The sequence below is a fragment of the Cryptomeria japonica genome, chromosome 7, assembly GCF_030272615.1.
Source record: "Cryptomeria japonica chromosome 7, Sugi_1.0, whole genome shotgun sequence".
NCBI classification, from domain to species: domain Eukaryota; kingdom Viridiplantae; phylum Streptophyta; class Pinopsida; order Cupressales; family Cupressaceae; genus Cryptomeria; species Cryptomeria japonica.
In genome coordinates this window covers 826,667,093-826,693,896 of record NC_081411.1, presented here as the reverse complement: position 1 = coordinate 826,693,896, position 26,804 = coordinate 826,667,093, and positions in this window count along the sequence as shown.

Genomic DNA, 26,804 nt, shown 5'->3' with positions numbered 1-26,804 from the left:
GCTTTTAATAAGATAAAAGTGGGTGCTATGAACTTTGAAGAAAGGTTTGCTAAGTTTGCTGAACAGAGGATTCTATTTGGAAGATTGTAGTCTCTATAGGTTAAGTGTACTAAATCTCATACCTAGTTGAAAGAAAAGATAACCTCTCTTAATAATAGTATGATTGTGCTTTAGAGACTTTTAGAGTTAGTTTATCTTGTTCAAAGGCCACTGCAGATGTTCAGAAAAATATTTCAGATACTAAACGTGCTATTCTAGTTATTTCAAAGAATTTTTACCCCTAGTCAGATGAAGCTGTTTCTAAAAGAATTAAAATTTTTCATTTGAACAAGGATTTAGAACTTTAGAATGTCAAGAAGGAAGCAATTAAGAGAGGTTTTGATAGATTGTGTGACATAGTTGAGATTCACATATCTAGAATGTTGAAAGTGATACTTGAAATACAAAGAATTTGTCTAATGTTGTGTTGTCTCCATCAAGTTGTGAAGAAGATGAAAAATGTATTTTAAAATTGGAGAGTCAAATCAAGGTACTTGATTTTGTTGATTTAGATTGGAATGATGTTTTACAACAGCTAGAGTCAGTGCATGATGGAGCAATTGCTCCAGTTCTCCAAGGTGCCTAATTTATTCTAGTTGTACATTTAATTTTGTGTATATGAGTTATTTTTCTTAGGGGGACCACTTTGCATCCTTTGTCTTTGATGGCAAACGGGGAGAGAAAGATGAACAAAATGACATTTTGATAATGTTTTTTTTCTTTTGGCAGGTGTTGCCATCAATAAGAAAGGGGGAGATTGTTACACATATTCCTTGGCCTTGTCATTGATGCCAACCCCTTTGATCTAAAAGTGGTTTAGAATTCAGAAGTAGACCGAAAGTTGTGTATTGGGTCTGGAAGTGATGTTTTGGTTTCGAGTGTTCTTGGGTTTATTCGAAAGTGTTTTGTAATTAGATATTATTGATGTGAGTATTGAAAGTCTTTTTCATGTATCGGTTAATGATCTAGCCATTTGTTTTTGGTTAAAATCTTTTTGGTTTGTTTTAGTTTTGGTCTGGTTTAAGGATACTAAATTTCACCTTATGGGTCTGGTTGTATATTTTGGGTTGGGCGCATGGATACTTGTTACAATCCTTTTTGTGGCTGACTTCATGGATATGTTTGTTTTGGTTTAGTATAGATGTATAGATGTAGGATAGATGATAAATAAGAATGTATGTGTATGGGTGGTAAATATTAGAATGACTATTTTGTGTGACTTAATGTAAGGATGGTGATATGAATAGTCTAGAGATACCAGTGGATGTAGATGCAATGATCCAGAAGGTCTAGTGGTCCAGATATTTCAATAAGAATAGAGATTGCACTTTAACTTTAATTGTAATTGCATGCGGGAAAGGCGGGTCAATGAAACTCAAAACATGAAAAGTGGAGCTCAAAGAGGATTGCTCACACACCCACAGGACTTATTGGTGCAAGTTATGGAGTCATGAAGGATGACTCAACTTCCCAAGGTTGGTTTCATGGTTCTCTATCTCACAAGGTCCCTCAAACCAATGCCTTTGCTCTCAGATCACCGAGCAAAGTGGTTTAGGGATGACAAATGCAAGAACGAGGGATGCTTTTAATTGATTTAGTATGAATGCATTCCTATCTATGCCTAATTATACAAGATGCAATAAACTAGATTATAAGATGGAAAGGTTAGCATAAATACTATCCTAACATGATATACTAGTCTAACATGAATTTCTTATGATAATGGAAATGTTTCTTAAAATTATTATCAAGATGATTCCTATTCAAAGAGAGGTTAAATGCTAGATTAAAATGACTATAGATTAGATGCATGAAACTTGAATCTCTGGATGTTTGAAATTGAGGAAGGAGAGCTCTATTTATAGAAAAAATAGGGCAATGGATGGTCAAGATTGAAAGAGTTATTCAAAGGTCAGGATTGAAAGTTGTCAATCCATCTTTACAATTTTCACCAATGAAATGGTGACAATTGTCAACATAAGGTTGGTTGAGAGGAGCATTAAATTCTTGAGAAGACCTCATGGTTACCTTAGGAGGTAAGGGTTAAGGTTAGGTCAAGGTTATCCATTGGATAAAGCTTTTACCCAAAGGATAAACTCTTGTGAAAAGGTTAAAGGGATAACCATGGTCAAAGAAATAAATGCTTGATGAGACCCTTGGGTTAGATGGAGGTTAAGTTAGGTAAAAAGTCTCTAACCATGCCACTAAGGGCTAGTTAACCATTAATGGTTTGAAGACTTTGGGGACAAATTTGTAAGAGTCCTTCCAAATTTGGGGGCATTCAACAAGTTATCTTGTTGAATGGATAAAGGATTTTAATGCTTTTGGAAGACTTTCCTCCAAATTTGAGAAGTGACCTCCTCAAATTTAGGGAAAAGGGATAATGAATGGTTTTGGGTTAATTGATTAGGTTTAGAAGAATCTAGAAGAATTTAGGAAGGGGATTTAGGATGCAAGTGGGAGATGTAGGAAAATGCAAGTGGGTGAGGAATAATAGGATTTAATTAAAATAAAATTAATTTATTTCAATTGGTTGGAACTTGGTAATTTGAATAAATGAGATTTATTCAATTTGGGGGGGAAACTATTTAATTAAATGTAAACTTAATTAAATGGGCTAGAAGTGGGTTTTTTTAATTAAATGTAAATTTAATTAAATGGCTTAGATAGAAGAAGGGTATTAATTAAATCTTAATTTAATTAATTAGAAGAATTTAAGAGTAATTTAAATGAATAAAATTCACTTAATTTATTATGCAACTTTTAGGTGTCTACATTTTGCCCCTCTTTGAAGTGACATGTGTGCACATGTTGATTCAAAGAAAATGATATGTTGTTTTGATTTAGTTATGATCAATTTTACGTTGTGCCCTAGATTTGATAATTGATGGTGATAATGCCCCCTCGGGAGATGAATAATTTTTTTTGAAAATTTGATTTGTTTTGGATAATTTTGATAGCATTGTAAATTTTGGTCTATGTTGAATGCGTAAATTGATTCATCTCCTGATAATGATATTGGGCAGGTTGGTATGAGATCTCACAAGTGATGTTCGCATGTCTCTATGTAACCCTAATTTCAATTTGCCCTATAAAAGGGGAAAAATGATTCTTTTTGTCTCATTTGTGTTTGTTGACCTGGAAGATAGTGACATTTTGGAGAGAAGTCAACATGCCGATTCCATATTCGTCTCACTGATTTGAGAGCGTTAGGAGGTATCGGAGGCCTGCCGCATATGGACCACCGATAAGTCAAAATTTTTGACCCCTGTTTGATTTTTGATTTTGTCATTTTTGGTTATTTTTTGAATTTTTCATGCGGATTTTTATGTTTTAGCGCGTCGAGTTGAAAGGGTAGTGCATACGAAAAATTTCGTAGCTCGTAGAGTTTGTCGAATAGGGTAGCATCTGAAAATTGTAGGCTAGCGCATCATTAGGTTTGGGTAGCATGTCAAATTTGGTTAGCGCATCGAGGGTACAAGGTAGCGCATAGGGTAAAACGGCTAGTGCGTAGAAAATATCCAGTACATAGGGCTTTTAGGGGGTCGCATGGGTAGGTCATGATAGCGCATAGATGTGACACAGAGGGCTAATGCGTAGCGCATGGGAGGGATATAACAGCGCGTAGGGTTTTTGTAGCGTGTAGGGTAGTGGAGAGGGCATATTAGAAGAAAAGTGTAGCGCATAGAGTTTGTTTAGCGCATAGGGTGAATTAGATAGCACGCGAAGAAAACATGTTAACACATGAGAGGTGGTTTAGCACATAGAGAAAATGATTTAGCACATAGGAAAACAAATTGGTATACTAAGGTTTGTGAATGAGAAAAGTTTGTAGGTTGAAGTCGTGCCTGTTGGGATAAGTGTATTTTTGCGAGTCATTGTATCTGTTGTCATGGATGTGATAGGTTGTCCAATATGAGTTTCTTAGATAACTTGATTTGATTTATGACGTTGCAAGTTGATATAGATTTGATGTGATTGTGATATGATGTGGAACTTGATTTTAATTTGTTCAAAGTTTTCAAGTTTTGGATATGAATGTGTTTGATATGGATTGTGGAGCTTGAGTTGTGTTACAAGCTGATATGGAACTTGAGTTGTTTTACAAGTTGATATGGAACTTGAGTTGTTTTACAAGTTGATATGATTTGAAACTTGAGTTGTATTACAAGTTGATATGATTTGATGTCAAACTTGAATTAAATTTGTTCAAAGTTTTCAAGTTGTTGAGATGATTTTGAGTTTGATATCCATGTATTGATGAGGGAACTGATATTGGACTTGCTTTGTTTTTGACAAGAGAGTCTTGGAGTATTGCAGTCGCATGAGCGATTTTCGAGACCATGGTCCTTGATACCATGATTGACATAGGGAGATAGAGATATTATTGACAGATGTGGTTTTACCTCTTGGCTAGACATGCCTCAATTTATCGTAAACTGGGGTTTATTGACAGCATTGGTAGAGAGGTGGCATAGCGATACGAACACCTTTCATTTGGCTACAGGGGAGATTATAGTGACCCTAGAGGATTGCTACCGTATTATGCGGCTTCCTATAGTAGGTGCACTACTACCCTATGAGCAGACAGAGGAGGGTGGGACGGAGGCTCTGCGTCAGATTTTTCAGGATGACACCATTTGCGGGTATGAGATCCCCTAGTAGGAGTTTTTAGATTTGGATTACGTACCTCTACCTTCTGTTCTAGCAGGTTTTATAGGTGGATTCTTATGTCCCGATCAGAGGTTGAAGAGACTATCAGTGGGATGGGGATTGGTGTTGGAGGACATGGTGAGGCAAGGTCATCAGTTTGCATGGGGGTCAGCGATGCTGGCTCATTTATACAAGGATTTGCACAAGGTAGTGTACTTGGGATACAACAATTTATTAGTTGGAGTGACACTATTGTAGGTGCGGGCATGAGAGCATATCCTCGCGACTAGGCCACTAGCAGATAGAGACAAGCCTATTAGAGGCACGTATGTGTATGGATATAGAGGGATAGTTGTCCAGCATGAGTTGGGAAAACTAGAGCATTGGAGGAGAGTGTTGGATGACATTGATATGGTCGTCTAGTGACTGTATACAAGGTGCGAGGTATGGCCTAAGGATGGGATGGAGATGCCTCACATTTTCAGTTCTAGGTATGTGATAGGGAAAATGCACTTCATGATAGAGAGGTTTTTGCATGGCCAGGTGTTGCGCCAGTATGGTCGATAGCAGGGGATACCATAGGGAGCATGCCTTTATGCTCGATGGAGATAGGACATCCCAGATTGGGGGCCTACTATTGACAGCATAGCGGTAATGGAGGAGTTCTTTCACTTAGCCGGCAAGATTTGGGATTATGCCCTGGAGATCATGGATGTAGGGCTAACTCACGAGTTTGTAGCACTCTTCGCAACACGTGCAGTGGCTAGGATATCGGATCCAGCTGAGATGATTCCAGCTTTTGATGATGACAAGGAGATAGATGAGGGAGGCAGTGATGGAGGAGGAGGGGATGGTGAAGATCGTGGAGGAGGTGGCCACAGTTGGCGAGGAGTTAGAGGGAGATTGGAGTTGGGGAGGAGAGGAGATAGGGGTGGAGATAGGGGGATATGGGGAGAGAGAGCTGTGTGGTGGGTGGCAGTAGATAGAGGGAGAGGAGGTTGGCAATCAGAGCTGGAGGGGAGAAGCATGTTGGGGATGTGATAGTAGCGGTGGGAGGGTATGAGGATGTGCGACAACCAGCCCAGAGGAGGAGGTCAGATGTGTTACGTCCACCAGCACCGAGGATAGGTAGGGGGATAGGGGGTAACCCTTCATAGGTACCCTTGCAGATGCGGATTCCTACACATGTGGAGGATGCATAGATTAGATCATTGCAGTTGTTAGTGCAACATTTGTAGGCATAGATGTTGGCGTAGCAGCGTCAGATTACACAGTTGGCTACAAAGTGGGATACTTCTTTGGAGTGGTTGGGTTGAGCTGAGTCTCGAGCAGAGGCAGTGGAGAGAGCAGCTATAGGTAGTCCGATGAGGGACACCTTGAGAGAGTTGGCCTTGAGGGCCAAGGAGGCAGAGTATTATAGGAGACATTATGAGGATGCGGTGCCCAGGGAGTGCCAAGTGCAGAGTTTCACACAGTCGAGATCTTGTCGATCTCGAGAGACTGGGTTGGGAATGGAGAGCAGAGGCATGACAGGGCCTCATAGATAGGATCCACCTGGAGATCCAGGTGTTGGGACATCTGTAGTGAGACCCTCACCTTCAGGAGATAGTCATACCCGAGAGATGTTGTTCTCCTTTGTATTTTGATCATTGTATTGTACTGGGCACAGACATGTCATTCTTTTGTATATTGATTCTTTTGTCGAGATATATATATATATATATATATATATATATGACACCATTTTCTTTGATCTTCATGTGATGTGTTATGGATGATGCGTTCTATATGCTTTTGTTTACTCTATGTTGATGCAATGCTTAGAGAGATGTATGTGATGCGATATGTGATGATAATGATGTAATAATGTATGATGTTGCGAGATGGATTTTGAAAATGAGATGTATGATATGGTATGCTGTGAGATGTATCTTGAAAATGAGATGTATGATATGATATGTTGTGATATGTATCTTGAAAATGAGATGTATGATAATATATGCAACTAATTGTTAAATGATATGCAACTATTTGTAAAATGATATGCAACCAATTGTTAAATGATATGCAACTAATTGTAAAATGATATGCAACTAATTGTTTTTTAGCATCCTCATTCTGCATTTGTCATCTTGGTATAGCCACATGTTGTTTTCTTTCGATACATGTATCATCATTGAGCATTGATTTGTTTGGAATATGTTTCAGAAAATTTATACAAGCATAATGGTATAATTTGAACCATAATGACCTAAGAAAAATTTACATGATTTTTGATTTTGCAAGATAGAACAAGCGTCAAGGTATAATTGAACCAGGACGACCTAAGTGCGGATTGCGTATTAATAGACAAGATTAAACCATTTGTATGCGTAAAGTGGATTCATGTCTTCAGTGATATGCTTTGAATAATGTCTCGAGACAAATATTTACACAGTATAGATGATCGCCTCACAGATAGAAAACTAAGAAAATATTGGAGTCCCTTGATGTTCTCTAGCTATGAAGCATGGTGGAGAAAAATTTAGAGGATCCAATAATTCAAAAATTTTAAGTGCAAAAATAGTCAAAACTTTATGCAAGATGCAACATTTGATACTTCAGAAAATCATCCATCAACCCTTGTGAATTTTGTTGAGCGATCAATGTTTTGTTGTACGATTTGTGTGAGTGTTGTATGTTGCACATGATGTTCTCAGTTTGATCCTAGTTTTGATGGCTTGAATGTGCTCGCAAGTTTTGACGAGTATTGCCCCTAGCTAAGTGTACCTCTCGATGTGGATATGCACAGTGATTACCAAGCCATGGTGAGATGTGGAGGAGGAATATGTAGATAAATCAGGATAGTGACTACGCTAAGCATGTCCTGAATGGATTTTGGGATAAAAATGTCGGGTGATGGCCGATAGTGCTTTACTGTGGATATAATGATATGGATATAGATAGAGGAGCCATCCTCTCACAATAGTGCTTGTTGCCAAGTTTTCACTAGTTGCTTTTATTGTACCTTTTTATTTTCTTTTTCTTGATTTTTTTTTATGTTTTTGATTTTTTGATTTTTCTGTGCATTAGACTAGTATTTCTTTGGATGGATGCTGCTAGTTGGTTCATCAAGTACATCACCTTTTGAAGTGGTCAGTTGATAAGCACTTGATCTATAGGCTGATATGACGACATAGGGACCTAACCAGTTAGGCTCAAATTTACCTTTCTTTTCCCGATCTTGCTGATTTTTAGGATTTTCCTTGAGTGCTAGGTCACCGACTTAAAAAATTTGAGGAATGAGCTTGTGGTTGTAGCTTCTGCACATGCATTTCTCATATTCTTTGAGATGAGTGTAGGCATGTTGGCATCTTTCATTTAGCAGTTCAAGTTCTTGCAGTCAGTTAACTCGATACTCTTCATCCAGAATTAAGCCTTTTAGAGAGACTCTGAGAGATGGAATTTCTACCTCTAAGGGTAAAATAGCTTCTGATCCATATACCAATGAATATGGTGTAGCTCCTGTAGGTGTGAGGATACTTTTTTTGTATGCCCAAAGTGCTGGATTAAGCTGTACATGCCAATTTTTGGCTGTGTCATTCACCATTTTCTTTAGGATTTTTAATATTGTCTTGTTGGATGCTTCAGCTTGACTATTCCCCTATGGGTAGTAAGGTGTAGAAAAACGATGTTGGATTTTGAATTTTTCACATAGTTCTTGTATATGTTAGTTTTTGAAAGGTCATCCATTGTCTGTGATGATGGAACTTGGAATAACATATCTGCAAATCAAATAATTAAGGATAAAAGAGGCAATTTGTTTCCCAGTTACTATGGTCATAGGAATTGCTTCAATCCATTTGGTAAAGTACTTTGTTGCGGTTATAATGAACTTGTGTCCATTTGAGGATGAAGGATGAATTTTGCCAACCAAGTCTAGTCCCCACTAGAAAAAGGGCCAAAATGGTGTGAATGGTTGTAGTTCTTGTGCTGGGGCATGTATTAGGTTGCCATGGATCTGACATTTAGGATATTTCTTTGCAAAGTGATATGAGTCTTTTTCCATTGTTGGCCAATAATATCCCATTCTCAGAAGATTTTTAGCAAGATTAGTACCACTTGAATGTGTGCTACAGATACCTTCATGAAGCTCGTGTAAAGTGGAGTCAGATTCATTACGATCAAGGCAACAAAGAAGAGTACCATGTAGACCTTGATGGTACAAAGTATCAGTAGTGAGGGTATAATGGGCGACTTGGTGGATGAAGTTGCATTTTTAGTTTCGGGACAAGTCAATGGGTAGGATGTTGTTCTTAAGATAGTCGTATATTAGTCCATAAAGTGGAGAATCTGAACCGGTCAAAGCATAGATAACATGGGATTCAGAGTGGTCATAGGCTGGGGAGAACAGTTACTCTACCAAAAACTCGTAATGACTCTGTTGCTCTAGAATTTGTAGTAGTGAAGCAATAGTAGCCATTGCATCGGCTACTCTGTTATCTAACCTTGGTATTTGTTTGAAGGTGATGTGTACAAAATATTGCTTGAAGTCATCCATCATTCACTTGTATGGTTGCATCTTTTCATCCTTTGTTTGATAATCGTTGTTGATTTGATTGATAACTAGTTGTGAATCTCCATAGACTTTTAATTCTATGATTCTCCATTCTACGGTCATTTTGATGCCTATAACAAATGCCTCATATTTAACCACATTATTTGTGCAAGGAAACATAAGCTTATATGATCTTGGTATGGTGTGTCCTTCAGGAGTGATGAACAAAATGCCAGGACCCGAGCCATGTTGTGTGTAGGACCCATCAAAGTACAATGTCCATTGTGTGGTAGAAATAGCTAGTACGTCCCTGTCCAAAAACTCCATCTCCATAGTTTGTTTTCCAAGTAGTGGTGCTTCATCGAGTTGATCTGCAATTGCTTGTCCTTTGATAGCTCTTCGTTCTGTGTAATGGATATCAAATTCACTGAGAATCATGACCCATTTAGCCAATCTGCCTGTAAGAGCTTCCTTGCTAAGTAGATATTTGAGAGGATCAATTTTTGCCACTAGCCTAATTGTGTGAGCTAGCATGTAATGTCAAAACTTTTGAGAGGTGAAGACCACTGTTAGACAGGCCTTCTCAATAAATGAATAGTTTAATTGATATCCATTTAATGTCCCGCTGATATAGTATATAGCTCATTCCTTGCCTTGGTGATCTTCTTGTGATAACAATGCCCCCAGTGATATATCTATTGTTGAAATATAGAGAATGAGTGGCTTCCCGGCTATTGGTGGTACTAGAACTAGTGGGTTCATTAGATACTATTTGATTTGATAGAAAGATTCTGCACATTTGGCTTCCCATTTGAATGGTACATTTTTATGTAGCAAATGATTGAATGGTAGACTTTTATCTACTAGTTGAGTGATAAATCACTTGATTGATTGGAGTCATTCTTGTAGAGATCTGAGCTAACTGATGTTCTTTGGTGGTGGCATCTCCATAATGACTTGTACCTTTGTTGGATCCACTTCAATACCTTTAGCTGAAACTATGTAGCCTAATAACTTTCCTGATGTAACCCCAAAGACACACTTCTTAGGGTTGAGCCTGACTTGGAATTTCTCCAATCGATCAAAAATCTTTTCTAAGATGTTTAGGTGTTCTGCTCTAGTGAAGGATTTAGCTAATAAATCATCCACATAGTCTTCCATGAAGGTATGCATCAAGTCATGAAAGATTGTCATCATTGCTCGTTGATAAGTTGTGCCTGCATCTTTCAAGCCGAAAGGCATAACATTCCAACAGTACGTTCCCCATGGAAAGTTAAATGCTATTCTCTCTTGATCTTCTGGGGCTATCTTGATTTGATTATAGCCTAAAAAACCATCCATTAGTGATAGCATTGCATGGCTTGCTGTGAGGTCTACAATTATGTCTATACTGGGCAAATGGAAGTCATCCTTTGGACAAGCTTTGTTGACATCTTGAAAATCAGTGCATATTCTGATACTGCCATTAGGCTTTGATACTAGTACAATGTTGGAGATCCATTCAACATAGTCGATGGGTCGAATAAATCTGACATCTAATAGTTTCTTTAGTTCAGTTTTGACCATGAGTGCTACCTGTGGAATCATCTTTCTCAATTTTTTCTTGACTGGTTTAGCTCCTTGAGTAATGGATAAATGATGCATGATCAATTGTGGATCAATTCCAGGCATATCGGCATATGACCAAGCAAAGTTGATTTGCTTTTCTTTAAAATTTTTGACAAATTCTTCTCTTTCCTCTTTTGTTACGGATTCTGCTAGATGTATGTTTTTGGCTGCTTCTGTAGTACCAATGTTGATGGATTGAGTTGGCTCAATCAATATAGGTGATCGCTCTTGGTAATATTCCAGAAGAGTGTCAAGTCTCCCATCTTGAGGTGCCTTAAAAAGGTTTTCACGCTCAAATGCGTCCTTTATTTTTACTTTTTTGTGATCCATTGCTGCCATTAACTGGTTTTTAGCAATAGATCCTTTATTTGATTCATTTTTGTGACTGAGAGACTTGGCACTCCTTGGATTTTAGACATCATTACTTTAGGGTTAGTGCAGGGTCAAGGGGGCCAAAAAGTGGTGATGTGAAAAAAATAGCCTTCTTCACTCGCCTAAAAATGCGAAAATCCGTGTTGACTTTTTGCTTGACCTGGGTGTCAATACACCTTGGCCTAGTAATTACCTATGCAAATCGGATATCTGATTTTATTGCATATCCGATTTTTATTTGTAATTTTAATTTAAAAAATATATTATATGTTACATATTATATAATATATAATCTATTATTATATTATATAATATTTATTATATAATAATATATTTAATATAATATAATATTATATTATATATAATATAATAATGTAATATTATATTATATATATAATATAATATTACATTATATATAACATAATAATGTAATATTATATTATATATAACATAATAATGTAATATTATATTATATATAATATAATATAATATTAGAATATTATATTATATTATATTATAATATAATATTATATTATATTATAATATAATATTATATTAATATAATATAATATTATATTATAATATAATATAATATAATATTATATTATATTATATATAATATAATATAATACAATACGTATTATATTATATTATATTATATATTATAATATATGTAATATAATACAATACGTATTATATAATATAATAATATATTATTATATTATATATGTTATTTAAAAATAATTTAAGTATAAAAATCGGATATCCGATTTTCTAGGACTTATATTTTGACAGTGGCAGCCATTTTTAACTATTGGGTCATGCAATTTCATCACAATCCGATATCCGCTCCATCCGATATCTGGTTTTTTGACAAAAAATTGCTAAAAGATAGATTGAGAGGTAAGAATTTTATTGTTTTGAATCATTTTCATTCATTTTTTGTATTTTTTGTTATTGTTTATTTGATTTTTCATTGAAAATATGATTTTTTTTATTGAAACTAGGTTTTTTTAAATCAAATACCTAATTGTTTAAGTTTGTTAACTAAATTTAATTGTTTACATTCATTTAGGTTAAAAATAGGGGATAACAATGAAAACATTGACGAACCACAACTACAACTGCCAAACCCTCATTTGCCAAACCCCCCCTCAATTCAGGATTTGATTGCACAAAATTTGAATGAATTGAGGGGGATTGCAGAAGTATATTGTAGGATCCCTTATCTAAACCCAATGTTTGATCCTCTCACGTCGATCATAAAAAGTATGGAAACCATGACTGAGGAGCATGATGCCGCCCTTTTGTGGCTTGATTCTATGAGGGAAAAATATGCAGATGGCTTGTCGTATAAGGATATCAAGGATCTTGAGATATCCAAAGCCGAAATCGCCTCATTGTTTGTCAATCAATCCCTGTACTGGTCAGCCTGTAGATCCCCAAAAAACAAAACTTTCTATTAAATGGTGCACAAATGATGGGAGTGTGAAAAAATTTTGGGATCATTATGTAGCATCCTAAAATTGCGACACTTGCAATTTCAACTGCATTTGGGTCTTCACGATGGCGACGCAACACTGAACCTGAATGGAGACCCCGAAACTTGTTCATGACATCAAAAACTGCATTTTTCAGCACCCTGGCCTGATCCTCCTTGCACCCTGCTGTCCCTGGAGGTGGGACCATGGTTCCCAATGCCCTGGTCCCTGGCCCTATTTTGGGCCCGGTCTCTTATGGGGCTTCAGGTCTTTAAGTTTGCAAATTGGAAAATAAGGTTGCTATGTCGGCCCAAGGTCAGAAAAATCAGTCTTTCAACCCTAATTGGCAAGTATATAAACTACATTTCCTCTCCCATTTTGGGGAGGAAGGACATATGTGTACAAGACGCAGAAGCGATATTCAAACATTCAAGCATTCAAGCATTCAAGCATTCCTTCAAGCAATTGATCATTCTAAGTCTCCATTCAAGGCTAAGTGTTGCATTCAAGACAAGGATTCAACCATTGAAGAGGAGATCACTTACAACATACAACATACAACAACATTTACATCTTCACATGTAAGAATACAAACATTCTTACAATAAGGTATTAGTACTTGTTTACATTACAAACATTTACATTTACAACATTCTCATTTCTTGGTTAATTCCAAAACCGGGGTTTGACCTAAGGGAAAACCCCTAATCCCTAACCCCCCAATCATCCTCTCTTTTCTATGTGTAGGTTGCAGGTACGTGGCTATAATTGAAGATCTAGAATCCTTGTGCAGAGACGAACAGATCCTCCTTCGTTTCGCGGATTTTTCGGAGGACCGTGTGCACGCCGGGCGCCATCGTCCCATCAACTTTCGCTCAAATTTGTAGGACAGCATCGTCTCGACATTTTACTGCTAATTCCAAGTCCGCAGCTTCATCCTATATTCCTATCTCTGTTTATAAGTGAATCTTTCTCACTTTACATGTAGTCCTAGCTCAATCCTTCTATCTACATTCTTTACAAAAGAGGGTAGCCTTGTTGTCCTAACCCTTGAAACTCATTTAGAATCCAGTCTTGCATTGTGTGGGATTGGATCTTGTGGGTTTCAACCCCTCTTTTGAATGTAAAGTCTCTCCTAAGTGAAAACCGTCAACCCTAGTGACCTCCTTTCTCTCTCCTTAGAGTGGTGGGGGGAACACTTAGGGTTCGATCGCGATTTTCTGCTTTACATTTTGGTGAACCCGACGTGAACATCCGTTCTGATTATTCATGGTTAGATCTGAAAAATTTGCTTCCTTAATTACATTTTCATGTTTGATCTTTTGCAAATTTTAGAGGTTAATTGCATAAAAACCCTAAAATTTTCTGTTTAGTAATTGAGCATGTGAAATGTTTAATTGTTAGTGCTTGTTTCAGATCTACCCTTCTACTACAAATTATCAAATCATGTTTGTGCTTTAATTCTGAAAATTAAGTGGTTAAGTGTCAAAACCCTAAATTTTTAAAACCCTCTTTGTTCAACCTTTGATTGATAATCTCACTGATCAAAACATCTCCAAATCGGCTGTAACTTTGGATTCCGCAACAAAATCATAATATCTTTCATCCCTAAAAATTTGGAAAAAAGTTGCGAGGACCGTGTGCACCTCGAGCGCCATTGTCCCCGACTTTTTTTCTAAAATTTTGGGAGTTAGATCTTACTATATTTTTCTGCTAAAATCCAGAATCTTGGCTAATTTCATCAATTCTAACACTTTCAAAATTAAAGTCAAAGTTGGTCTAGTGATTGCTTGGATTAAGGCTCCTAATCATTCAAAAATTGTTGAAATTGAAATTTTGTGGCAAAATTGTGTTCTTACTTTCCTAAATCTGAAAAGTGTGTCAGCATTCATTTGAAATTTCAATGCTTTATTCAAATTCTTGCAATTTGTGACTTTTGAAATTAAGTGTTTAATTACACCAACTTTGATTTCCGCTTTCAAAATTGAATTTTGCGTGAAATTGAGTCAACTTTTAAATTTCAAAGCTTGCATTGCTCTTAGTATTCCCTCTAAAATCATAAAATTCAAAATTTCAGTTTCCCTCTCTTTTTCAAAATTCAAATTTTGCATTTTTCAACAATCTTGGTAGGGTTCAATTTTGAGATTGCAACTTTAATTTGGCCTATCTACAGATCGTAAAATCACTCAATTTTTTCAGATTAGCTTTAAAATCATCATAACTTTCATCCCTAAAATTTTTGAAAGAAGTTGTGAGGACCACGTGCACTCTGTTCGCCACGGTCCCTGACTTTTTTTCCAGAAATTTGGGAGATTGTCATGATTGCATTTAACAGCCTAAATCTAGGAGATTGGCTGATTTTATTGAAATTTGCTACCTCTAAATTCAAAATCTTCTTTCCCTCTCTAGTGCATGAGTTTTACAACAATAAACCCTACTTACACTATTCCCATTAGACGAAGCATTAGAATTAAGTCTTTCCAAGGTTTAATTACCGAGGAGATGGAACCTAATTTGAATAGCCTTTTTAGCGAGGACACGGGTAATTACTCTAATCCTCCTAATGATGAAAAAGCTCTCCATGAGGTTTCTATAGAACAACTTTCGAAATTGGATAACCAATTTGATGATTTTCAGCAATGGATGTCTCAAGAGTATCCCGATAGTCAAGCTCTTTCATTAATTGAGGGTCTAAAACGTATGGTTCAAAGTGATAAGAATGGAATTGATATTTTGCATGGTATTGCACACATTGTGGATTCGAATGTGATGCCTATGAAGAGTTGTGCTGAAACTTTAGGTTATACACAACCTCCCACTCAAGTCAATCATTCTATTCCTTTGACAACTTCTATTGCTAGTATACCTACTTTTACATCAAACATAATGACTACTTCAATACAAGACATTCCACCTATGATCACCAGTCATGGGGGCAATCCTTCTTCTTCAATTAACCCTCTTCCTTCAATTAATCTGACTTCTTCATTCATTCCTTCAATAAGTGTTCCTATTACATCTCCACAAATGAACCTGGCACAAGGGGGCAATTCATTTAACCATTCCATTCCTCCTTGTAGTGTTCCTCCTTTCCAATCATCTCCTATGACTAACTATCATAGTGTCCCGCCACCTTACTCTCAATCAATACCTTCTTTCAATAACATAATACCTCCATCACAATCTAACACGTCTAATATGAACTCTTCGACTGAAGCGACCATTAACAATCTTGCACAAACTGTCTCTTCTTTACAGCAACAAATTGCCTCTATGAATCAATCTAAGTTTAGTGTGCCCACATTTGATGTTGCAAGCCCACTTTCTCTTAACATTGTTCGAGCTATTCCCCCTAAGCATGTTGAACTCGAGCATTTGGAGCTTTATAATGGTAAAGGTGATCCTCTAACACATGTTAAGACTTTTCAAACAATATGTACCGATTTTGCTTATGACCAAAGGTTGCTTGCAAAACTATTTACTAGGACATTAAGAGATAAAGTCCTACAATGTTATTTCTCATTGCCTTCTTATTCTATTACTTCTTTCAAACAACTTGCAAATGCTTTCATTCAACAATTTCAAAACAATATAAGTCCTAAAGTTACTTTGATTGATTTAATGCATTGTAAACAAGGTGTTAAAGAAAAAGTTACTGATTTCATTGGTAGATATAAGCATTTGTATTCTCAAATCTCTTTTCCAGTGCCTGGAAATGATATTCAAAGAATCTTTATTTCTAATTTACAAAAAGATATTAGAGAAAAACTTCTGTTTTCTGAGTTTACTTCTTTCCAACAGTTGTGTGTAACTCTTCACAATTATCAACTGACTGTGAGTCAAATGGAACAAGCAAATCCTATGGCTCTGAGTGATAAGGGTGATAGTAGTCAACAACCATTTGGGAAGTTTAAACCGAACAGAGAGTCTGTTAAGTTCAATGAAAACATCATCAACAACAATGTGAATGCAGCATCAGGTGTGCCTCCTATTTCTAAATTTTTCAAGAAAGAAAGAAAGTTTACTCCTTTGAATGAATCATTGCATAGTATTATGAATAAGTTATTGGAACAAAATGTGCTTACTCTCCCTCCTATAAAGCAAATCGATCCTACAAAGATTAATTCACCCTATTTTGATAACAAATCTTTTTGTCAATTTCATCATCAACCTGGGCATGGTACTGAAAAATGTTTTGCTTTAAAGGGTAAAATTCAAGTTTTGATTGATAATAATACTATCTCTGTTTTAGGAGTGAATGATAAAGGTGATACATCTGTAGCTCCTCCTAACCAAAATCTTAAGATTTTTACTGATCCATTACCTTCTCATACCTCTAATGTGATTGAGACTAATGATTCCTCTTTCTCATCTGATGGTCTTGTGTCTATGAATCCGAATGTGATTAAATTTGTAGAGCAGCAGAAAATCCCTAAAGAACCTTCCCTCACATTTGATTCTAGTGAAACTATTAGGGCACTTGATGGTCCTTTATACATAGTTGCAAAAGTCAAGAATACACCTTGCCATGGAGTGCTTATTGATTCTTCTTGCATGGTTAATGTTATTACTGAAGAATTTCTCTTTACTTTACAATTGAATCAAGTGATCTATGACAAAACAGATGTGATTGTGAAATTATTTGATGCATTTTCTTCTCCTGCAATTGGTTCTATTACATTACCTATTGAGGTCCATAACAAATCCCTTGATGTGAACTTTGCTATTATTCCTTCATCTGAACAATTTCGTGTGAAGCTAGGCTATCCTTGGCTATCTTCCATGAAAGCTATTTCTTCTCCTATTCATAAATGTTTGAAATTTCCCCATAATGGTGAAGTTGTTACTATCAATCATAGTCTCTTTAAACTAGTTGAAAGAACTTTTAGCATTCCTATTGATTATTTTTGGCCTAAACATTTCCAATCTCTTCCACCGTGAAGTGATCATCTTTTCAAATCTTATCAAAAGTGGAAAACAGATATGATCTTATCTCTAAGTGAACCTAGAACACCCAAACTTGATATTCCTATCGTTCTTGAGAAGGAAGTTCTTCCTTTGAAAGATAAAACTAATGTCTTTCCTCAAGAAGATTCCCAACCTATTCCTATGGATGTGACTATGTCTATGCCTAATAAACTTTCTAAAAGTAGGCTTATACCTCCTCGTCATGATGGACTTGGTCTCCTTCCTAAACCAAATATTCCTCCTTCCTCTTATGGAGAGAAGAGACCTTCCTCTTCTCCTATTATCCAGCCTAAGAGACCACAACCTAAACACCCAAGTGATAAGGATGAGAACATTCCTCCTCCTCAATCTTCTCAACTTCCTACTAAGACTAGATGAAATCATTCTACGCATGAACGCCGATGAAAGCGTCGTCTTAGAGCTTAGGCAGCTGCTTCTCAAACTTTGCAATCCCCAAAAACACCTTCAACAAGCATTATTCCATTTTCTCCAAAATCTCCTAAACATAAGATGCATGATGGTTTTGATCCTGTGTGAGTTAAAGATCCTATTTTTATAAATCTTGATGATGATATAGATGAAAATGTTATTCATGATGAAAATTTTACTTCTCTTGCTTCTGATAGTGAATATGAATTTGTTGATGTTGATAACCATCTATCTAATGAATTTTCTAAAGCACTTATCCTAGCTCCTAGACAAGAACAACGTGGCTTGGAACATGAACATAGCCCTTGTTTGGATCTTGTGATAGCTCCATCTACTATGTTGGATGTTCCTCCTCTAGCGTGTTCCCTGCCTTCCCGAAATATTGATCAGCAAGATCGGGGGGTGGATGATGTGCTAGACTAGTTTCATTAGCATAGCAAATTCTCTCCTCCTCTCTTTCTTTTGTTACTTCTTCTATGTGCTATTCTCATTCGTCTATTTGTTGTCCTTAGTGTTGTCTACTTGAGGACGATGCAAAGCATTGAGATCTCTTTTGGTCTCTCTCATGTTGACTCAAAAGACACATGTGTTCCCTTCTTCTAGGTGACCTTCCTTGATTGGGGAATGAAGAACAATTATGCATACATACATATGATATACATGAATTATCATATAGCATATTGACCCCGAGGAAAGCGAAGTCACCTCATGCTTTGTGTTTTTTGTCTATTATCCTTGGGTTTATCTCACACTTGGGGGCTAAATCTTTGTGATAACGTGCTCCTTTCCCTTCTCATTTCTTATGTGTATCACTACCTTAAAGAAATCACCCCCGTTAAGGCGTGTGCGATTACTTTAATGTAAGGGGGCATACACCCCATCTATCCCTTCAGGATACTTGAAAATTTCTTGGTGAACTTAGCTTTGCCTTGAAAATTTTTGGTATCTCTCTTGCATGACTCATAGTGAGGGAACCTTACTATTGACAGTCATGGTTCTCCCTCGTGATCTTCCCTTTTACTTTGTCAATCAAAGTCGTAAGATCCTTAGTCCACTAGGGGCTTGGTATATCTTGCCTTCTTGACGTGGTGAAAGTCTTTCAATATTGTTTCCTTGTACTTTACCGGAAGTATGGGTGTACGCTTATACTCCCGCTAAAGTGGGGGCTAAATGTAGCATCCTAAAATTGCGACACTTGCAATTTTGACTGCATTTGGGTCTTCACGATGGCGATGCAACACTGAACCTGAATGGAGACCCCGAAACTTGTTCATGACATCAAAAACTGCATTTTTCAGCACCCTGGCCTGATCCTCCTTGCACCTTGCTGTCCTTGGAGGTGGGACCATGGCGCCCAGTGCCCTGGTCCTTTAGGACCATGGCGCCCAGTGCCCTGGTCCTTTAGGACCATGGCGCCTAGCGCCCTAGTCCCTGGCCCTATTTTGGGCCTGGTCTCTTATGGGGCTTCGGGTCTTTAAGTTTGCAAATTGGAAAATAAGGTTACTATGTCGGCCCAAGGTCAAAAAAATCAATCTTTCAACCCTAATTGGCAAGTATATAAACTACATTTCCTCTCCCATTTTGGGGAGGAAGGACATATGTGTACAAGACCCAGAAGCGATATTCAAACATTCAAGCATTCAAGCATTCAAGCATTCCTTCAAGCAATTGATCATTCTAAGTCTCCATTCAAGGCTAAGTGTTGCATTCAAGACAAGGATTCAACCATTGAAGAGGAGATCACTTACAACATACAACATACAACAACATTTACACCTTCGCATGTAAGAATACAAACATTCTTACAACAAGGTATTAGTACTTGTTTACATTACAAACATTTACATTTACAACATTCTCATTTCTTGGTTAATTCCAAAATTGGGGTTTGACCTAAGGGAAAACCCCTAATCCCTAACCCCCAATCATCCTCTCTTTTCTGTGTGTAGGTTGCAGGTACGCGACTGTAATTGAAGATCTGGAATCCTTGTGCAGAGACGAACAGATCCCCCTTCATTTCGCAGATTTTTTAGAGGACAGTGTGCACGTCGGGCACCATCGTCTCGTCAACTTTCGCTCAAATTTGTAGGATAGTGTCATCTAGACATTTTACTACTAATTCCAGGTCCATAGCTTCATCCTATATTCCTATCTCTGTTTATAAGTGAATCTTTCTCACTTTACATGTAGTCCTAGCTCAATCCTTCTATCTACATTCTTTACAAAAGAGGGTAGCCTTGCTGTCCTAACCCTTGAAACTCAGTTAGAATCCAGTCTTGCATTGTGTGGGATTGGATCTTGTGGGTTTCAACCCCTCTTTTGAATGTAAAGTCTCTCCTAAGTGAAAACCGTCAACCCTAGTGACCTCCTTTCTCTCTCCTTGGAGTGGTGGGGGGAACACTTAGGGTTCGATCGCGATTTTCCGCTTTACACATTGGTGGATGGTTTTTGACAAACCACCCAACAACAATCTTGATATCCCCTTCTATTTTATAAAAAAATTGTATGTTGAGTTTGTTTTACACAAACATGTGAACTACTTTGACATCCAACCTTTCCAGGGTGTAGGTTTAGGTATGCCCCAAAATAGACCTAGAGTAGTCAAAGTAGTCCAAGGCCCATATGTCCCCCCTCCTCCTGTTGATCCCCCACCTATAGTGCAACATCCTGATATCATTCATGAGGTGGCTTCACAGACCATATCGGCTATTCACTCTTTGAGTAGCCTTTTGGTTTCTCAAGCTGTGTTAGTAGCTCAGCCTACTCTTGATGGTAGCGGTGCATCTGGTGGCATTGACACGTCATCCTTGGCTCCAAACATATGTGTGCCCCATAGTTGTGTCAAGTGTGGGCATGTATTCTTGGGTCCAGTAGGATAGCCCATCGATCATCCTGTGGATAGTGCAGATTATGAGGTGCATGAGATGCATGATGCACCAGATGTTATTACATAGACTGGAGGATACCCTAAGGAGTGTTAAAATATGAGAAACAGATTACAACCCAGAATTGAATTGAAAGAGATAGATCGAATAAACTTTAAATGCAAATGAAATAAACAACATAACAATGATATTGAGAGAAAACTGATGTGAAGTTCTCCAAGGCAAAATAGCATCAGATTACTATCTCCAACTATATGAAAAAAACAAGCAAGGTAGCATGCTTATATAGACTCGAGAGAGGGGTGGAGGTGGCAATATTGGTCAATGAGGAGAGACCACCATGATGGTCTAAACATAGTAAATGTAGCTCCTCATAGCATGTCAACATCACAATACCCACTTGTCTTAAGTAAACATGCTTTATTAACCTAAACAAGCTTAAATAAAGTGTAGGAAAAACCTAGGAAAAGGGAAAATAATAAACCCAACTAGGAAAATAAAAAACCTACACTAACACCCCCCCTTAAATGTAGCTTAGGTGGGTGAAAATATGGGTCCCAACAAATGAAGCCTAATGAGGTACCCATGTACATAGTCCTCCCCCCCAACAAAGAAGAAGTTCCCCCCAACAAAGGAGAGTACACCCCCCCCAGAATAGAGAGAGAGAGAGAGAGAGAGAGAAAAAAGAATTAAGAAGCCCCCCCAACAAAGGAGAACACCTGCCACACCCCAAACAAAGATCTCAAATGAATGAACTTGCTTTCAGTGAAGGGTTTGGTGAAGATGTCTGCAGTTTGATCTAATGTTGGACAGAACTGAAGATCGAGAACCTACTCATGAATCAGCTCTCGAATATAGTGCATGTGAATCTCAATGTGCTTGGTCCGTTGATGATGGAGTGGATTGCGAGAAATCTGAATAACACTCTAGTTGTCACAAAAGATGATTGTAGGCTTTTCAAAGGAAATGCCAAACTCAGTGAGAATGTTCTGAAGCCAAATGGCCTCAGTAGCAGCATTAACTACTCCTTGATACTCAGCCTCAGTAGATGAAAGAGCAATAGCAAATTGTTTCTTGCTCGAGCAAGAAACTGGACCAGAACCAAGAGAGAAGCAATACCCTGAAGTGGACTTGTGATCCTGAGAATCACCTGCCCAATCTAAATCTATATATCCCACCAAGTCAATATCCACGCTTGCTATATAATGAATCCCATAACTGTGAGTAGCCTGTACATAGTGAAGAATCTTCTTAGCTACTTTCCAATGCAGCTCAAGTGGCTCCTGCATGAACCTGGAGACCAGGTCCACTACATATGAAATATCAAGCCTTGTGTAAGTCAAATATATGAGGCTTCCAACTAATTGACGATACAAGGTAGCATTTGCCAAGGGTGAGGAACAAGAAGCCTCAAGTTTGACTCCTGATAGAAATGGAGTCAGTGCAGGCTTACAAATAGCCATGTGAAATATCAAGAGCATATCAAGAGCGTACTTAGGCTATCCAATGAAGATACTAGAAGGTGACTGAGTGATCTCAATCCCTAAAAAGTAATGGAGTAGGCCTAGGTCAGACATCAAGAAGTGATCATGAAGGGTAGTTTTGACTGCCTTGATACGAGATGAGTGATTCCCAGTCATCAACAAGTCATCAACATAGAGAACAAGGAAGGTTAGAGTATCATCCTACTGCAAAATGTAGACATTTGGATTAGAATGGCATTGAGTGAACCCAACTGATAGAAGGAATGAGTCCATCTTGGCATACCAGGCACAAGGAGCTTGTTTAATGCCATAGAGAGACTTCTAAATGCAACAAACAAGTGAAGGATCCTGGATGAACCCCTATGGCTGCTCCATATATGTCTCCTCCTAAAGGTCACCATGAAGAAAGGCACTCTTCACATCCATCTGATGAACTTCCCAATGATGGGTTGCAGCAATAGCAAGGACAAGTTGGATGGAATTCATCTTGGCAACTGGTGCAAAAGTCTCAAAGTAGTCAATCCCAGTAACCTTGGAGAATCCTTTAGTGACCAGGCAAGCCTTATACTTATCAACCGACCCATCTACGGCAAATTTTGTTTGGTAGATCCACTTGCACCGAACAAGTTTCCTTCCATTAGGAAGAGGGACTAAATCCCAAGTATGGTTCCTCTCTAAGGAATTGAACTCCTCCTGCATAGTTGCATCCCACTCAAGGACACCTGAAGCTTCCCGAAAGGTCTATGGATCGGAAGCTGTAGAAAAGAAGAGATGTGGAGCATGCTCAAATTGTGACCATGTTCTTCTCTCATCTAAAGGATCACCAAACCAATCACCTACTGACTCCAATGTCTGACGAGCCCAAAGAGGCCCAGTAGTTGGAGAATGGGGAGAATTTGGAGGAGAATAATCACCCTTTGAAGGATGACTAAGAGATGAGGAAGATGAATCCTCGCCATCATCATCTGAAGTGGAGGAAGAAGACTCCTCAAAAGGATCAGGAGGATTAAAATCCTCAGAAGAACTATCATCATGAAGTTGCAATGTCTCCATAGGAATGAAAGATGGAGAAGTGGTAGAAGAATAACTGGAAGTATCCTCCTCAAAACAAACACTCCTCTCAATGAAAAGCTCATGAGTGGTAGGATGGAGAAGCCTGTAGCCTTTAACACAATCTAGATACCCAACAAATATGCAAGGCTTTCTCTATGGATCCATAGCCTTGCGTTTCTTTGTTGGAATGTGGACCCATGAAGAAGGCCCAAACACTCGGAAGTGTTTGACTGTGGGTTTCCGACCAGTCCAAACTTGAAAAGGAGTTACCCCCTTCACAGCTCAATGAGGAACTCGATTCTGGATATAACATGCATAGTTGATGGCCTCTGCCCAATACTGAGGTGCTAATGATCTAGAGTGGATCATACAATTAGCCATTTTCTTCAAGGACCGATTCTTACGTTCTGCAACTCCATTTTATTATGGAGTGTAGGGAACTGTGTGTTGAAGATCAATGCCTTATGAGATAGAAAACTGCTCAAACCTCTAGTTGACATATTCCCCCCCATTATCGATGCATAGAACTGTGATGGTTTTCCTTGATTGCTTCTCTGCAAAGGCTTTGAATTCCCAAAAAGACTCAAAGACCTCAGACTTTTGTTTGAGAAAATATACAAAGGTGTAACGAGAAAGATCATCAATCAATGTCAAGACATATTTGGCCCCGCTGAAAGAAGGATTTGGAAATGGTCTTGCTAAATCACTGTGAACTAGCTCCAAAAGTTGTGTGGCTCTCCATGCTTTGCCTTTATCTAATTTTTCTTTAGGGTGCTTTCCAAGAATTCATCCTTGACAAACTCCATCAAGAAATTGAATAGAAGGCAACCCTATAACCATGTCATGCTGACTGAGTTGCTGCAAGTAGCGGTAGTTCAAGTGGCCAAACCATTGATGTGACAAATGACTCACCTCATCTGAATGAGTAAGTGATGCAAGTGAAGGAGAATCAGGAACAAAGTGAGAAAAGTGATATAGTCTGGACTGATGATCTGCCTTTCCCACTACAATTGTAGACCCAATATGTATCTCACTAATTACCACTGTGTCTAGAGTGAACTCAACCCGCTTGTTAGAGCCAGTGTGAGTGATCTGATAGACAGATAGGAGATTAGTTGACAAAGATGGAACACAAAGGACATCTTGAAATGTTCCTTTGCCCACGTCAACAGACCCTCTCCCATGCACTTCAGCAGGAGTGTCATCACCCAATAGAATAGATGGCATAAAACATGACTCCAAGGAGGAAAAACTATCCTTTGATGAAGCCATGTGATGTGAAGCACCTGAGTCGATAATCCAGGAATTAGGCTAGGAAGCAACAACAACAAGGGCCTTGCCCTTTCCTTTCCCCTTATGTCCTTTAAAGATTCTTAAGATGAACCCGATTTGACAGAATCAAGCACCTTGATGTTGTTCTTTTCTAGAAGATGAGTCAAATGATCAATTTGCTTCTTTAGACATCTATGTTCATCATGACCAGGTTTCTTACAATAGGAACACTTAGTTTTCTCCTTTTTGGACTTGTCACCCTTTGAAGAAGATGCATCATTAGTTGCTTTTGAAGTAATTGGCTTTTGTTCTTGCTTCTTTTCTCCTTGGTTCTTTTGTTTCTTTTCTTGCTTAGAAAGCCCATTTTGATCTTTTGTACCTTGGTTGGCAACCAAGACTTGAGATTTAGAGGGATTAATTGTGCCCATTTGAATCAACTTATCCTGTTCTTGTGTGAGTTCTTTTGCAAAATCATCAAGAGAAGGCATTTTAAAACTTGTTCCTAAGGCACTTTTTGTAGCATAGAAAGTAGACACAAAAACTGAATAGTTTGGACCAAGTTTGGAAAGAATGCTTAGAATCAATTGTGAATCTTTCTTATCTATCCCACATGCCTTCAATTGCAATCTTACAACCTTTAGTTTTGTGAAGAAGTCTTGAATTGTATCAAAATTACATGGATTTATCCCTATTAGCTCATTGTCCAATTGGTGTCCCCTTAACTCATCTTGTTTACCAAACAACCTTTCTAATGTTGTCCATACACTATTTGGAGTTGTAGCAGATTCAACATGAAAAAGAAGATCAGAAGATACAGACATACATAGAGCCCCATAAGCTTCATCACATTTGTTAAATCATTTTGGCTTTTCTGCAATTAGTGTTGGTTCAGTTTCAAGTCCCATATTTATTCTAAAAAACCCTAACTTCTTAAGATAGATTGTCATTTTTGATTTCCACTCATAGTAGTTGTAAGGTGTAAGTATTGGTACTATACTTTGATCCATTTTAATGCAGAAAGTAAGATTGCTTGTGTAGGAAAGAGAGATGAAAAACTTAGAGAGAACACACTGGACCACCCCCCTTTGTACTAGATCAGAAATCACCCCCCGCCAGATATTATAAGGTGGCACTTTATAATTTAGTGCATTTACAATGCTGGAGTTATTTTCCAGAGTTTTACAAAGTCCAACAAAATGGACACAAATACTCAAGGTAATAATTATATCTCAGAATATGAGCATAAAACCAACATCAATGTATTTTAATTGAAAAAATATCCACTTTCAAAAAATGAATGACCTTAATCCAAGATCATATGTGAAAGTTATAGTGGTTTGAAGTTCATAATATGAAGATTGCCCTTCAGATCTGCTGATAAAACTTAATTTCTAGAAAATTAGTAACTTCTAAGAAAGAATTAATTGCACCACTGCAAAGATCACAAAAAAATACCCCATTTCAAAAAAAGAAATTCATTGAAAAATACCTCCGTATGACTGAGTAAACCTCATTTGAAGATCAGATGCAAAATTGAAAATTGCAATGGTGAGGGGTCTAGCTGAAGCTTTTTGATCCAATTTTCAAAAGATCTATTGAGCCAATAACAAATCTGACAACAACCCAGATCATTTTTTTCAGCGGCAAAACAAACCCAGAAAACATTTTTATTTATCACTTTCCAAAGATGGGGCCATAGTGTTAAACAATGCCTTCAACAAGGAAAAAACGACATGCAAAGCTTCTGGTGTCCGATCTGGACAAAATTTATATGAAAATAGAGGTTTTTGGGCCTTCCAAACACAAAGGAAAGCTCTGTTAGGCCTGAAAACACACTATTTGAAAGTTTCTTCACAAATCTAAGCTTCAAAAAACTTTGTTTTACAAAAAAAATGTATTTGTAAAACAATATTATCGGATCTTCATAAACCTTTGCTGATTTTTTAGATCATGCAAAATGCAAAATAAAACATAGCAAGATTTTACAAGATCTCTACAATAATCTAATCTTTCAAAATAGGCT